Source organism: Felis catus, chromosome X, assembly GCF_018350175.1.
Source record: "Felis catus isolate Fca126 chromosome X, F.catus_Fca126_mat1.0, whole genome shotgun sequence".
NCBI classification, from domain to species: domain Eukaryota; kingdom Metazoa; phylum Chordata; class Mammalia; order Carnivora; family Felidae; genus Felis; species Felis catus.
This window is the reverse complement of record NC_058386.1, coordinates 7,857,648-7,872,206: the sequence shown is the minus strand read 5'-3', so window position 1 is coordinate 7,872,206 and position 14,559 is coordinate 7,857,648. Positions and strand designations below refer to the sequence as shown.

Here is a 14,559-nt window from a genome sequence, read left to right as displayed (position 1 = left end):
GGAATCCGATATTTTTAAGTGCATCCTGCTCCTGTTTAAAGAGAGATAGGATGAGTTTAAGGAGAGTAGGGCATACTGTCCCACTGCTTTACTTACATTTATATCGTGTTTTACACTTTTCAGCAGGTTTTCACATATACATTCTTGATTCAAGCTCGGGGGAAAATTAATTTTGCTACTGTATTCATATCTGTTGACCATGGAAGAGAGTCTCCAGGGGCATCAAACACGCGCCACTTAGCTGAAGCAAGTAGAGAGAGATTGGTAAGACTCACCGGCTTCCCCACCTTTCCCAGGACAGGGTTTTTGTTCCTCAGCTGTGATCTGGAAGAGACAAACCTGTGGGTCCTCCGAGCATGATTTCATCCTTAGAGAAAACCTAAGAGATAGAAATTAGTATCCCTCCCTTTTTACAGATGACGGAACCAAAGAGCTTCAAAGAGTTTTAATGGCCTACCAAAGGCCGTCTGTCTACTTCCTAGTTGAATTGGCTGTGTTCTACTCAGTTGTGGTGCGTGGGAGTCTGATACATAATGAGAAAGCAGACGTGGGGATTTCGATTCAAGGAAAGTGACCGAAGTTGTGCGAATTATGATCTTGTTTGTGACTAAAGTTTAATATGAAGTGGTACCAGTTAAGTATTCTTAAATATGTACCCTGATTTATTGTAGATGGTAATAATTGAGTATCAACTCTATATAAGCCCCTGGGTTCATGGGGCAGTGCACCCCACAAAGCTGCCTTTTCCTCATATTCCAGATGGGAAGTAGGACACAACTCTCTTTGCTTTCAAAAATCAAATCTCTCTGGTCCTTTTTAAAAATCTCTATGGTCAGAATTAGCTGGGGCTCTGGCTCTTGATGTTTAAAGAAAAACCTTTTAAATTAAAAAATCCCATTTTCCCCCTCAAGAAGCCTACTGTTTATGTATCAAATGAGCTTTGTTTTGGGATTATTAGGATTTGCTATGAGTTTACTAACCTGATGCGGCAAAAACAGCCGAGTTATGTGTTCTATGCAGTATCTGAAAGCAGTGTGCACTCAAGAAGTTTGTCTCTACCTGGTATGTAAAAGAAAAGTAACAGATAAGAAGGCTTAGGGGAGACAAGCACAGGGGATTCCCCCCCAAATTCTCTTGCATTTATTACCATAGTATGATAGTTCGTTATTATCATAGATACAAATTATCATATGCAGTAAATCCCATTAATCTTGCATACTTTCTCAGTTGATCATGCCAGGTTGAAGCCTGGAGGTTTTACCATAAAATCTGTTCATTTATGTATGTCTTCTGTAGGTATGTAGGTGTTTAGACATTAGAGATTAGAAATTGGACATTAGAGGTAGAGGTAGAGGTGGAGGTCATCAGTGGTTCTTCCCTGGGGGAAATTTCTGAGGGACACACACACACACACACACACACACACACGCCAGGGAACATTGGCAATATCCAGACATGTATTTGGTTGTCACAGCTGGGAAAGAGAATATACTGGTGTCTAGTGGGTGGAGGCCAGGGATGCTGCTCAACAGCCTACAGTGCACAGGAGAGCCCCTCTCCCCCATACACACACACACACACACACACACACACACACACACACCAAAGAACTTTCTGATCCAAAATGTCAATTGTGCTGAGGTTGAGACACTTTGAGATAGATACAAAGATAGCTAGATACATAGGTAGATACACAGATACACAGGAATAAAGCTAGTTATATGCCAAGTGCCAGACATTGTGCTTGGCAGACAATGATCAGGGCATCCCTCATTGACAACATAACTTATTGTACAGTCATTGTGCGTTTTCACACCTCAACATCCCAGCCTTGTTTCCAGCCTAAGTACAAACCCGGTTCTTTGTGGGGAAAAAGAAAGTGTCTCCTCTCCCAGGATTTGACATCTTTCTAATCAGCATCCTTTTAGGAGTAAAACCACCTAAACATGCGTTCCTAGGTGAAGGTAATTTTTTGTCTAGCATACATAGTTCCTAGCGCTGATAACAAATTCAGCCGGCTTAATCAGATTAAGATTTGGTATGCTGTTTCAGTGGAAAAGGAAAACAAATGTAAGAGGGCACTTTGGAACTTTGGCTCTTGTTAAGGAGTTTATGTAATTTGCTGCATTAAAGTTTAAATCCAAGCTCACGATAACTTCACATTTATGATATAAAACTAATTCAAGATGAACTCTGCAGTCCCCTGAGATGTCTTTGCAGATCTCTGTCCCTGTTCTCCCACTTCCAATATGCCAACCATTACCAAAATCTCAATCAGTTTCTAGACAGAGATTTCTTGCATCTAATATGGCTTGTGGATTCTGGGACCAACATCAATAAAAGATTTGGAGCCCTGGGTGTGAGTAGCCCGTCCAGGAAATACATGTTTGGACTGATTTAGGGCACACACTAATCAAACACTTTTTTTAAGTTTATTTTTTTATTTTGAGAGAGACACAGAGAGTGAGTGCAGATGGGGGAGGGGCAGAGAGGGAGAGAGAGGATCCCAAGCAGGCTCCCTGCTATGAGCACAGAGCCTGAGGCGCCCCTCTCCCCCCTCCCGCCACACTCGCGAACCCTGAGATCATGACCTGAGCAGAAATCAAGAGTTGATCGCTTAACCGACTGAGCCATCCAGGTGCCTCACTAATCAAATACTTTTGATTGACTGTTAATATCTCACACTTAACCTTGTCAAGACTATCCTGACTTATAGTTACTACTGTTTCAAGTCCTTTTTAGAAAAACACCATGGAACGCGTAAGCGAATGCACACTGGTCTACAGAAATTCTAAGCACGCATTAATTGCAGATTAACTGTGAGGTTAAATGATCAGGGAAACGTCTGTGAAATGCTGGGACTCCTTTGAAGAAGAGAACCCCGAAGACTTCATATGTGCAATTGTGAAAACTTAACCTAACCTTAGGGATTTTGACTTTTTTTTTTTTTTTTGGCTTCCCATTATATCTATTCCCAGGTAGACCAAAAGCTAGATTGATTTCTAAATAGAAGTACCCATTAGGATGAAGCCAAGGTCAATCCTAAATGTATCCTTTCAGCATTGGGACACTAGACAGTATGGGATTCTCAAAGAACAGCCCTCTAAGACATGACAGCTTTCAGTGTCAAAAGCTTGCTGATCAGTCTCCCTCTCCAAGGTTCCTGAAAAACTTGCTAAACCAGAGCTATTCATTGACACATCTGCCTTCAAAATCACATAGAAAAAAAAACCCCTAACATTTGAAAATAGAAAAAGGCAGAGAAGTTTCTCAGTACTCCAATATGTTTCCAATCTATGTCAAATCTCTCAGTTCTTTTAAAGACTAATCCTTTCTTCTGATCCCTGTAGCTTAAGAGAATAATAGCAGGGGGCCACCTAGCCAGGCTGGGGAGCTCGAACTGCTGGAGTCCACCAGAGGGATACAGAGTCTATTTCCATATCTGTCTGTTTCCTTTGCATGTTCCTGCCTCCGTCCCTGTCCTTCTTGGATGGCTCTTTTCTTCCTCTTGTCTTTGCTTCTCTGGCTACAGTATCAGACTAATGTGTTATTCTTGTTTGGGGGGGGGGGGAGGCGTTTAAAAACATGTTTAAATATTTAAAATTGTTTTAACTTTTTTACTCGTTTATTTTTACATAATTTGGGATCAACAAAAAAGTTTCCAAGAAAGTACAGAGACATGCTGTATACACTTGGCCTGGTTTTCCCTAACGTTAATGTCTTCCATGACCATGGTAATTCTGTCAAAACTGAGAAACCAACATCGTACCTTACTCTTTTTTTTTTTTTTAATTTTTTTTTTCAACGTTTATTTATTTTTGGGACAGAGAGAGACAGAGCATGAACGGGGGAGGGGCAGAGAGAGAGGGAGACACAGAATCGGAAACAGGCTCCAGGCTCTGAGCCATCAGCCCAGAGCCTGACGCCGGGCTCGAACTCCCGGACCGCGAGATCGTGACCTGGCTGAAGTCAGACACTTAACTGACTGTGCCACCCAGGCGCCCCCGTACCTTACTCTTAACTGAAGTCCAGACTTCATTTGGATTTCTCTAGTTTTTTTTTCACAAATGTCTTCTTTCTGTTCTAGGATCCCATCCACAGGACTCAGTGCATTTAGTCATTATGTCTCCTTGAGATCCCCTGGGCTATGAGTTTCTCCGTCTTTCCTTTTCAAGACTCACAGTTTTGAGGAGTGCTGGTCAGGTATTTTGTAGAATGTCACTCTCAATTTAGCTGCTACGATTTGAAAGTTCGTGTGCCCCCAACATTCATATGTTGAAGTCTTAACCCACGTCGTGATGATATTGGGAAGTGAGGTCTTTGGGAGGTGACTAGGTCGTGAGGATTAATGCACTTATGAAAGAGACCCAGCAGAGAGCTCCCTGGCCCCGACCACCTTGTGAAGGAACGGCATGAAATCTGTGACCCAGAAGAGGGCGGTCACCCAGCCATGCCGGCCTCCTGGTATTGGACTTCAAGCCCCTTCTATGGGTTTGGGGAAAAATAGCACAGAGGTGAAGTGAAGTGTCCTTCTCGTGACATCGTAACAGGGGTGTTTTATGTGCTTCACTAAAACATAACTTTTGACATTCTTCCAACCTTTAATTAAGTTGCTGTTATCTACCCTAATATCTGGACACATGGCTGACACATTACCCGCTATTACTTGGCAAATGAATGAATCTCTCTACGTCTGTCTCCATCGTCACCTATACTATGGGCCAGGGGCCCCGGGTGGGAAAAGGAGAAACTGTAGGCAGCCTAGATGCTGGCCATCTGATAGTCCAACCACTGCCATCGATCTGGGTTTTGAAGCGTTAGTTAAAAATCACTTTGGAAAACCGTGATATATTTTCATCTTCCTAAAAGAATGTTCTAAATTTTCATTTGGTTTTGACATTCAACTGTGGTGTTTTAAACGGTGCTAATGAAGTGAGAAGTAAGCATCTAGGAGTGAAGAAATACAGACCTTGGGAAACGGGGAGGTGGGTTAGCATGATTGCTGTAAAATTGCTTGTTTTCATTGCCCTTTGAGGATTGGCCCTCCCGTGTGGGTATTTGCCATCTCATTAAAAGGGAAACTCTCAACGACATGGTCTTGAAACACCTGCCTAGCCAAATGGAGAGAGGCAGCCTTTTAAGAGTTGTGGTTTTATTTTCTCTGTAGACTTGACTCAAAGCGGTGAAGTTTTGAGTGGCCAACAGACACAATTAAACGACGCAAAGTTAAGCGAATTGCTTAAGAATTCAACCTGCTTTATTTTGCGGAACATGCGTCCCCTCAAAGTCGAGTTTAAAAGGCCAAAATAATTGCTCGCCTTTGCTGGTGTCACTGGTGGTTTTGCAGGGAAGTCAGCTTCTCTTGCGCCAAGGCGTACAGAAAAATTATCTCCCGCTGTGGGGAGGTGGGAGGACGAGGCTGACCCGAGGAAAGAAGAGTTTCTTTGATTTTCTAGTCTTTTCTACATTAGCTGTTAATAATTGTTAAATGTCCTGGCATTTTGCAAGCAATTTAAAGGCCAAAAATCCCCGGGGTGGGGGTAGTTTATGGGAGTAGGATGGGTGGGGGAAATCTATAATTCTCGTCTTCTGTTTTGAGAATAAACATTCTTGACTAAAAGAGAAAAGGCACCTTTTCTCCCTCATTGACAATGGGCCCCCAAATCGGATGATAGGTCTGTGAGGAAAACCTGGACAATTTCTAGCCTCTGCTCCTCTTTGGGTTCAAAAACTGCCAAGAAAACCATGAGTGACAGAAGGGGCTTTTACAGGGAATCAGACGCCTAAAAATCAGTCTCAAGTAGAACTTCAAAAATTAACTCCTCGGGACGATTCACATCCTACAGCAAAGTTGCTGTCTCAGTACTTGGACCGGGAGTTGCAAAGGAAAGGTTTCTTAAGATAAGCATTTGTGTTTCAAATTTCCCCCACTTGGCTCTTTATGATAACAGCTTTGGTAAATAGCATAGCAGTTGAAACATTTATTATTGGAACAGAAATGCAATTACATGCAGATGTTGTGCTGTGACCCGTTGCTTGGTGCTGCACACGTTTTCAAGCTGGAGGAGGAACACGCAGGTCACCGAGTAAATGCTCTAGGCTGGGCTCCACTTATTCTCCTGACTTGACTTATCTAATCTCTTTCGTGAGCGTTGCCGCAATCGAGGCCTCGGTGGCCCTTCTTGGCAGCCGGTTTCATTGCACGATTACTCCAACTACCGTCCAGAATGTCTTTTCACCCAACGTAAACGTTCTCTACTTAATCCAAACCTGGCCCTTTCTCCAACATTCCTGTTCTGAGGCACATGAAATGACCGCTGGGTTTCTTTTTTCAAGTTTGTCGTTGTTGTCTGCTTTTTGTCAAGGGGGGCCTCTTGTTTTGTTTGTGTTTTGGCTTTGCAATGAATGAACCATGGTAATGTCAGGTAGCGACCAAGAACCATGAAGGAAATCAAATGGGGAAGTTGATGTAGAAACACTGGAGGCGGGACGGGCGTGACAGTGAGTCCTGGTTATCATGGGTGGCCTCCTCCTGGACAAGAAGAAGTCTGCATACATTCTGAGGGCTTAGGGGCTAGCGGTGAAGATGCCAGGTGCGTTGGCTTCCTATTGCTGTTGTAACAAATTACCGCAAGCGTAGTGGCTTAAAAGAGCCCACATTTATTATCTTACAGTTGTGGAGGTCAGAAGTCCAATGCAGTTCTCACTGGGCTGAAGTCAGGGTGTCCACAGGGTTGCTTTCCTTCTGGAGGCTCTAGGGGGGAATCTGTTCCCAGCTTCTAGAGGCTGCCCACATCCCTTGGATCATGGTCTCCTTCCTCCATTCGCAAAGCCACCAATAGCTAGCCCAGTCTTTCACCTGGCATTGCCCTGACACTGATCCTTCTGCCTCCCTCTTCCACTGTATGGCCCCTGTGATTACAATGGGCCCCCCCCCGGATAATCCAGGATAATCTTCTTATCTTAAAGTCAGCCCATTAGCAACCTTAATTCCATCTGCAACATTAATTCCCCATTGCCATTTAACATAGCCTATTCACAAAGTTCCAGAAATTCAGATGTGGACATCTTTGGAAGGCTACCACCATGCGGCCTTCCATACCAGGAGGAGCGTTCCAGGCGGTGGGGATAACATATACAAAGGTCCCGAGGTCTGAGCAAGGTGGGTATGTTGGGGAAGGAGAAAGAAGGCCAGTGTGGACTGTGGAGAACTCTGGGAGCCGTGGTCTGATAACTACATTGTATTCTAATTATACGAAGATACCGCTAGAGGTTTTAAGCAGAGAAGTAGCATGATCTGATGTATGTTTTAAAAAGATGGTTTGGGCTGCTCTGTGAAGAATAGACTTCAGAGAGGCAAGAGCAGAAGTAGGGAGAACAATTAAGAAGCAATTACAATCATCGAGTTCAGAGGTTCTCCAAAAGGGGTAATGTCATGCCCTCCCCCGTCACCGCAGCTGCAGGAACATTCAACAATGCCTGAAGATGCTTTTGGTTGCTGTGACCTGGACGGTAAGGGGAGAGAAAGTGCTCCTGGCATCTAGTGGGAGGAGGTCAGAGATGCTGCCGTGCCTCCTGCAGAGCACAGGACCGCCCCATCACAAAGAATGATCCAGGCCAGTCGTGCTGAGGCTGAGAAACCGATCTAGGCACGAGACGACACTGACTTGGACTGGAAGAGTCAGAGGCGATGACAATGAGCAGTCAGTTTCCGGATTCAGGGGCAGTGGGACAAAGACTCACCCATAGCCAGGCTTTAGCTTTCAGGGCTTTATCAAAGGAGGGGGAGGCTATGGGGCTGGCTGCAAACCAGAGTGCTTTGGAGAGGGATGGGGTGCAGGTGTACGTGGGGGAGGAAAAGACAGATGGTGTTTGGAGTGCTGGGCTTTCCTCGACGCGCCCGAAAAGATACACCGCAGGGTTTCCGTTGCACTTCATATTGGCTCTATTCTCCCAGCCTCTGTGCACATGGTGTTTATCGTGGTCTCGAATTGTAAACCCAGGGAACCTGGGTACTATTTCCTTCTCCATCACCACTAGCTTGTTGACATGAGACAATTGACTTAACCTCTCCTCGTCTCCCTTCTCACCTTTGTCTAATAAGGACAACGTTTGCTTCATTGACTTCAGCTAGTTATGAGGAACTTGGGGGAAAAACTTAAAAGTGCTGTGTGCGTATATTCTGTCGCAAATTTGTGTTTCCTTTAATTTCCTCGTTGTAATCCTTCTAGGTTTTCTTATATTTTTTTCCTCATTAATATTTTTGTAGCCGAAAGGCAATATAGTTGATAAATACTTGATAAAGTAAGACGGTAAATTATATTTTGGATTTTATTCCCATGACGTCCTCAAGAATTACATATTCTATGTCCATCACTGGATGAATGGATAAAGAAGATGTGATAGATATAGATATAGATATCTCCACACAATGGAATATTACTCAGCAATCAAAAAGAATGAAATCTTGCCATTTGCAGCTACGTGAATGGAACCAGAGGGTATTATGCTAAGCGAAATTAGTCAGAAAAAGACAAAAATCATGACTTCACTCATATGAGGACTTTAAGATCCAAAACAGATGAACATAAGGGAGGGGAAGCAAAAATAAGATAAAAACAGGGAGGGGGACAAAACAGAAAAGACTCTTAAATACGGAGAACAGAGGGTTGCTGGAGGGGTTGTGGGAGGGGGGAGGGGCTAAACGGGTAAGGGGCACTAAGGAATCTACTCCTGAAATCATTGTTGCACCATATGCTAACTAACTTGGATGTAAATTTTTAAAAATAAAATAAAAAGCACACAAAAAGAATGGCATATTATAATTCTTTCTGAGTATTTAATAAGGAGGCTGGTGTAGTAACACTTCTGGCTAATTTCATTTAATCTATTTCACCAATTTATTCACTAGCACCTGTGTGGAAAGTACTGTTAAAGGAACTTGAACGATAGAAAACGGCCAAAATAGAGCTCCTCTTGCCTTCTAGGCGTTTGCAGTCAATTTTAGCGCCTTGCCATTCTGGGACACTTCTTATAATGTAGAGAGCAGGGCTCTGCACAGTTGCGCCCAAGCTTGGCTGCCTAGTTTCGTCAATAAAGTTTTATTGGTACCCAGCCATACCCGTTCACAACAGCGGGGTTGAGTAGTTGTAGCAGGGAGACTTATGCGTGGCAAAAGCAAAAATATTCACTATCTGGCCCTTTGCAGAAAAAGTATGCGACTGTCTGAGCTAGGGTACTTGGTCTTTTGGAAATGTCAGCTCGTGCTTCTAAATTTGCTCTGATTTCTTATTTCTTGAGATGAGGCTCACTTAATGCCCCCATGCCAAGGGCTTTACAAGTAAGAGTGCTAAGCTGCCAGTGTATATTCAACTTACAGGCTTATATTTGCTGAATATAGGTTTTCTAGCATGTATTTTGTGGACCATTCATTCTAATCCTCCTTTTGTCCCTGTTGGACATAAGCTGCTTTTTTACCGTCATCCCCCCCCCCAACTCTTCAAGGTCATTTTGAATTATAATACAATCCCCTGAGGTGTTAGCTATCCAATTTAGCACCATCTGCAAATTAAATCAACTTGTCTTTTATTTCATCACTCAAGTAACTGATAGAAATATTAAGAAGAGCCTGCCTCGGGATATCCTTTTTAAATGTCACTGTTTCCCCCAAGGTTCAGGCAGAGCCACCGATAATCGGAGTCCACCTTTAAGCAAGCACTCTCACGGACACCGGAGCTGGTCAGTAACTTCTGAACTGAAATGGCCAGTCTTTAGGCCACAAGGGGTATTGAATATGCCTGCCTAATTGATGGTTTCCTCCAGCTACATGGTCTGCCGTATCTGCCGTGTGTCCATTCGTCGTGTATTCTAGTTCTGTCTCTTGCTTTGAAGTTAAGCGGGGCCAGAGGACTTGCTGTGGCCAATGAAGGGTGAGCAGAAGTTAAGTGTCCCTTATGAAGTGAAGTTTTGAAAGGCAGAGCATGATTCACCGGGTCCCCGTTTCCTGCCTCAGCAGCCGTGGAAGTCTGTGTTGAAAGGAACCTTCATCAGCCTGGGCTCCCGAGTGGCTGTGAATGGAGAACCTTCCCCGTTGATCTCTATAAACATTTGGCCTGAGTGAAACAAACACCTTTGTTGTTACAAGCCACTGAGATCCAGGGGTTCCTTGTTAACAGAGCATAACCTCACCCATCCTGCCTGATACAGCACCACAACATTCTTCTAGAAAGCTCCACTCAAACTAGGGACCATTCTTTTTCTGTGTGTCCTTTACGATTAGTACCCCGCACAGACCCTTCTCCATAGTACGTACCAATTAAATGCTTATTGAGTGGAAATGAACTCAAAATAGATTAGCGGACAGATATCAGGCTGCAGTGTTAGGTTTTTCCCTCACTTCTTTACAAACAGAATTAACAAGAATAACTCCTTGTGCATCCAGTTTCCCGAGCATCTCCAAGGTGTCGTGCAATTGAATGTGCCGGTCCTCCTCAATTGGTCAAAGGAGGTTTCATGATACGACAGACGCATCAAATGTTACCTTTCCCCAATATTCACCTTATTTGGCTCAGCCCAGGCCCACCAAGTCTGATCGTGGGAAGGCCGGCCTCTGGCCTTGGAGAGGCCACTGACTACAGTGAAAGTGTTAAGCTTGGACATTTGTCTATTAATCTTTCTATATTGTTGTGGAACTCAGTTAAACATTCTTGTGTTATGAGAAATCCAGGGCAACGTGAGAGTTTCACATTCCATAACATGGATGTACACAGCCTTTCCTGGAAGATCGTTAGCTCTGTGATGGTGCAGGCGTGCCCAACTTGCTTGTGGCTGTATTCCCAGGACCTAGAAGAACTCCTGGACCATGTGAAGCATCAATAAATGTATTGGGAATGATTGAAAAAAAAACAAAAAACAAACCCAGTAGGTACTTGCGGTAATCTGTGAGGTGCGTGGCCATCTTTATTTTCCCTCAAGAGGTGAAACGTCAAAACGTTATAAGTAACTTACCAAAGGTCACACAACCAAGACATGGAACCAGAATGGAAGCACCTTCTGACTCCAAGGCACCTGCTCTTCCTTGGGTTAGCGTGGTACACCCAGGGTGCCGTAGAAATAGCAAGCGTCCTGCAGTCTGACGGACTGAGATTCGAATTACCGCCCAACTACTCATTAGTTGTATGTCATTGGGAGGTTCTAAAATCTATCCCCTGATGTTTTCCTTAAACCACTATGATATTTTCTCCCCTTCGAGTAGGTCTTACATTTTATTTAGTTTCCCATAAGTGCTATTTTGGGGGCACGGTGTAATTATTCCGCCGTAAGGACTCCCTCTTTGGGGGCCTCTATGGTTAGGCTGAATTCATGCTGTGTCAGTGAGCCAGCCTTTCCCAAACCATTTCTTGAGGCGTCCAAAATGGATTTAGCAGAGGGTTATATTCCTTCTTTGAAATCTGCTACTTTGAGATCCAAATTTCATTTTGACCTTCCAATTCAGTAATTATAGCCTAAGATATTTTATGTTTAAAACCTAAATGAGTGTTTGCTTAGAATTGTAAGAACAAATTTGGAGGCCAGATTAAGGCACTTAAAGGTTTAGCCTGCCCTGGGAAAAAAAAAAAAATGCATTCTTTGTCTTGCATCAACATGTTAATAAAGTCTAACGTTCCTGCATAAACAGAACTTGCTTCAGCGGGAATTATGAGAACATAAAGGGTGCACGATCATAAATGGACTCTAGTAGTGTAAGCCATTTACGTGGCATGGAACAGAGAGTTTTACTTAAGATTAATGAGAACCCAATAAGTAGAAAACACTAATATTCGTTCCTGTGGGGGAGTCGAGATGAGTCCTAACTTGATGCAGTGGAAACGTGTGTACCGTGAACAGAAAAAATGTGTGCAATATTTGCAGTTATATCTTCATAACATTTTATAACCCGAATTCGTCTTCAATAAAAATATACTTCCTATCTCATTTTATGATCTTTCTGGAGTCATTTAAAGGCAGTCGTTTTAGCAGTAAGTTATGACTAGAGAAAGAGCATTTTAATCCGTTTGTATATTGCATTTAAACTCTCCGGGCGTACGATTATTAAAAATTAGATTTGAACGTGGAAAGCTGCCATTTTAATGTTCTTCTGTCCCTTCAAGTTGGTTCTATTTTTGGAAATTCTCTGGAAGTTCAAATCTAGACGATCTGGGACCGGGGGCCTGCCACAGGCTGGTCATGAGACTCGAGAGCGATCGCTTGATCTCTGCGCTCCTGTGGAGATGAGAAGAAACACCGTGTGGAGCATCTTCGCCCCGCCGAAAATGCTGTTCAGAGATTAGTCCCCCGGCCTGACAGTGCGACTTTTGCGCTTCACCGCTCTCCACAGAAGCTCACAATCTTCAAGAGTTGATCTGAGCCAACGTGGATCGGAGTGAGGCGGCGCCAGGAGCGCCCCCAGCAGAAGCTCTCCGCAGTTGGTTTGTGCCGGTGCTGGCTTAGGTGCTGTGTAAACATCCTCCCCCCTTTCCCGAGCAGAGGCCTAAGACGCAGCGCCGAGCTGTTTTTACTAAGACGGACGCTCCACGAAGAGGGGACACCCAGTGGATGAAATACAGATGATTCATCTGAAGAGAGGTTTTCTTTAGCAGGCAGTCTCCACCTCCAACACCCGGCCGGGCGCTGCGGAGTCTCGAGTCTCTACTGAGTCACAGGAAGACTCGCCGCCGAATTGGTTAGACTTACACGGAATTATTACTGGACTTGGCGGTGGATAAACATAAGGGGGGAAGAGCCAGTTATTAGACAATTGCTCTGTCACACGCTTGCATTTAAAAGCTACAGTTCGAGCCCAGAGTCGGGCCTTCCAGGAGTTCTCTTAAAGGTGGATTGTCTTATCCTCTTAAGTCCAGGAAGCTGTTGAAAATGTTTTTCCGTGCAATTATGCAAATTCACATGCCTTAGATTTCCTTCCTGAAACCATCAAATAACACGTCACTCTGTGGGCTCGGGAGGGTTATTACGGCGAATAAATAGATGTCATTACGTGTCGTTTCGCCCATCAGAAAATACAGTAGCAATTACTGCCTTGTCAAGGGAGTACACTCCAAATGATCCAAATGCATTATCTACTGAGGGCCCCGGGAAAGTTGAATAACGAGGAGCTCCCCCGCTCACGTAAGGCATTTGAGCCTTATTTGCTGGACGTGTAGTCACGCTCTCGTCCTAGCACATCTCCCGTTTGCGTCCTTGAAAACCATTTCAAGACGAGTTCACCTGGGTGTAAAAACCTAGAAGGCAAGTGATACCATCCCGTCCTGTGGTTTTGCCCCTGCCAGTGCCTTCGGACTCTATGAGGTCGGTCCCAGGTCCCGATATAAAATACGAGCTGTTGACTCACAGTTCTCCCAGAAGGGCCAATTTCACAGACCGCCAGGATCAAGATGATTTTAATTAAATCGCACAAATCCCTTTGTGCTGCAAGCAGAGCCCGGGCAGGCTGGCGGACTCTGAGCCGTTCTGGCATGCATAGAGTTAACCAGGTTACCGGGATTCCTAGTTAACTTCTTTCACCAGGAATGCAATTCATGTTTACCTATATAAGGAAACCTGTTAGGCTGACCTGAGTTTGGCAGATTTTTGCGCTGACGGGGAGGCGTGTAAGCACACAGCCTGGAAAGGGGAGTGATTCGGAGCTGGACAGAGCAAGCTTCCTGAACGCCCCGGCCATTCAGCTGTTCCGAGGCAGCCTGCTCGGAGGACCCACAGGTTTGTCTCTTCCAGATCACAGCTGAGGAACAGAAACCCCCGTCCTGGGAAAGATGGGGAAGCCGGTGAGTCTTACCGATCTCTCTCTGCTTGCTTCAGCTAAGTGGCGCGTCTCGATGCTCTCACCCAGGAAGCGAAGGGAGAGGCGTAGCTCAGGGTCCAACCCCACAGCTCCTTCGCGAACAAACACAATGCTCCGCAAATACCTCCACACAACTTTTCCTGCCTGGTTCGTACACCGAGAATTCACAGAGGCAATGACTTTAGCACCTGAGACACTGCAGAGAGTGTTTTTACTAGCCAAGAGTTTGTAGACCGTCGCGATGAGCAAACTTTCTCATCTTTTTTGCACGCTGAAACAGTGGAAATGAGCCTTGGGGTGCTTTGCGAGAAGGCTGAGTCCCCAAGGAAGTAATAGTAAATCTAAGTGGGTTCTTAAAACCACAGGCAGTGTGATATTCTGCAGAAGGACAATTTGTCACTAAAAAGGCAGTCTGAAGGTATCATTTTTCATTCATGCAGCAGCAAACTCTTTGCGTCCTGCACATTGCAGTAAAGGACACCTTCTGAGACACCGAGGAAAGAAAGAAGCCAGGCTGGGCTCTTTGTTCTAGACAATGTAAAGATCACTCGTGCATTTTGACAAGTAGCGGGTGTCTATTTATATATGAGGCGAGAACGATGAACAAGGGCTTCATGTCAAAGGCATTGCGGTCGATTAAGTTGGAATTTGGCTATACTCTCTACGTATACAAAAGTCTCAATCTGAATGTAATTAAACACGGAAACGTGAAAGTGTTTACC

The 14,559-nt window shown here is 44.4% G+C and overlaps 1 protein-coding gene across 5 annotated transcripts in view; it reads left to right on the top strand.

Annotated features, from left to right (window-relative positions):
* Nucleotides 1–14,559, top strand: part of MID1 (midline 1) — a 587,700-nt gene that overhangs the window by 228,719 nt on the left and 344,422 nt on the right. The window contains exon 1 of one of the 5 annotated variants that reach the window (XM_019823540.3): nt 10,703–13,820. The exons of the other annotated variants lie outside the window; for them this stretch is intronic. The gene's annotated coding sequence lies outside the window, so the exon portion shown is untranslated. Of the gene's footprint in view, nt 1–10,702; nt 13,821–14,559 lie in introns of those variants that run through there. 5 annotated transcript variants of the gene reach the window in all.